This window comes from Pundamilia nyererei, unplaced genomic scaffold (genome assembly GCF_000239375.1).
Source record: "Pundamilia nyererei isolate P.nyererei 1_Seehausen unplaced genomic scaffold, PunNye1.0 scaffold00252, whole genome shotgun sequence".
Classification (NCBI taxonomy): Eukaryota; Metazoa; Chordata; class Actinopteri; order Cichliformes; family Cichlidae; genus Pundamilia; species Pundamilia nyererei.
The window spans coordinates 402,728-404,772 of record NW_005187653.1 but is presented as its reverse complement, the minus strand read 5'-3'; positions in this window follow the sequence as shown (position 1 = coordinate 404,772).

Below are 2,045 nucleotides of genomic sequence, written 5' to 3'. Positions count from 1 at the left end.
GTGTGTGTGTGTGTGTGTGTGTGTGTGTGTGTGTGTGTGTGTGTGTGGCTGGGTCTGGGGCTTACCGGGCCTTGATCCCTCCGGGACATTGTTATTGAGGGGGATTCTTCTCCCTGCTACTCCCCAGTGGTTGTACAACACAATCCAGTTCGTGTGCTAGTGGGGTTGGGGCAGTCAGTGAAAAGGCAATGGTGGCGGTTCAGAGTTTTGTATGATTGGGGGTGGGGGGTTCAGAGGGTAGAGATGAATGCAGGTCTGGAGTTGGTGTGTGTGAGAGCAGGGAGTGAATTTAGCATCCTGGCAGCCTGATGGATAAAGCTGTCTCTCAGTCTGCTGGTTCTGGCCCAGAGGCTCTTCAGTCTACTTCCTGATAGCAGCAAACTGAAGAAGCTGTTGGACGGATGGGTGGAGTCACCTGTAGAGGGCTTTGGTTAGTGGGGTTTGCAGGGTGTGAGTTCTCCTGAAGTCTGTGATGATCTCCTTTGTCTTCTCTACATTCAGGAACAGGTGGTTGTTGCTGCACTACTTGGTCAGATGTTTAGTCTGAGTCTGCAGAGGGTCCCAGTGCTGTGGAAGACGTCATGCGTCATACCTGTACCAAAGACGCCACGTCCCATGGCCCCCTAGATTACAGGCCTGTGGGACTGATATCCCACGTCATGAAGACCCTGGAAAGACTCATCCTGGACTAGCTCCAACTCATAGTTAGACCACATCAGGTTCTCCTTCAGTTTGCTTACCAGCTCTGCCTCGGAGCTGAGGATGCCACCTGCTCAATCGTGTCTACACCCATCTGGACCAGCCGGCGAGCACTGTGAGGGTCATGTTCTCTTACTTTTCCACTGTATTAAACACCATCAGGCCGACCTTCCTGGGTGATAAGCTAACAGTGATGCAGGTGGATGCGTCTCTGGTGTCCTGGATTGTTGATTACCTGACAGGAAGACCACAATATGTGCATCTTCCACAGTGTGTGTCTGAAAAGGTAATCAGCAACACAGGGGCACCACAATGGACTGTCCTCTCCCCCTTCCTCTTCACTGTCTACACCACAGACTTCAGCCACCGCACAGAGACCTCCATCTTCAGAAGTTTTCTGTTAACTCTCCGGCATAGCCTTAAAACACAAACACTTAATTTGAAATAACAACTCTCCCTGAGCACAATAAACACAAGAAAACGTTACTATGATGAGGGTAATGAACAGGAATAGGGTGAACCACACTACGAGGACAAGATCCTGCACGTTGCGAGCAAAACACACTAAAACTTAACAGTCTGAAAAAAGTGAAACAACCAGTTTTACTGAGTACTGGAAGGGGTCCGAGAGGGAGCCTTGGGGCTGTCGCAGTCGGGGAGGAGAACCCGACACTGGGTATGTTCCAGTGCAGGAACTCCGGGGACGAGGGAAAGAGGTAAGGAAGTGTCACTGTGAAGAGCAGGGAGAGAGTACTGATTAGCGGATTGTCCAAGTAAATGTATACAAACTCAAAGGATAATGCCACAGTCTTACTTTAGCATGAGCGGGGCTAAGCCAGAGGGGGGCAGTGGAGTAGCTGGACAGGGAGGCAGGCAGGTGAGCGTGGAAGTGGCAGAAGCGATCCAGCCTAATAATCCAAAAGGTCCTCAGAGAACAAATCCTGCCAGAGAGCTGAGCCAAACCGGCTTCACCTGAGACACATGGGACACCGGATGGACACGTAAGGCAGGCAGCAATGAAAGTTTGAGAGCAGTAGAACTGAGTACCTATGCGATCTTGAATGGCCCGATGTAACGAGGAGATAACTTATGAGAAACTGCCTGAAGGGGAATGTCCTTGGCAGTAAGCCAAGCCTCCTGACCAGCGGTGTACACCGGGGCCGGAGTCCGTCGCTGATTGGCGTAGTACTGCTGGCGAACAGACGTCCTCGTCAACACCTCCTGAGTCCTACTCCAAGTCCGCCGGCAACGTTATTATTATTATTATTATTATTATTATTATTATTTTTGTTTTTTTTGTTTTTTTACTATTTAATTTGTAAAAATGTGTATACACACACACACAC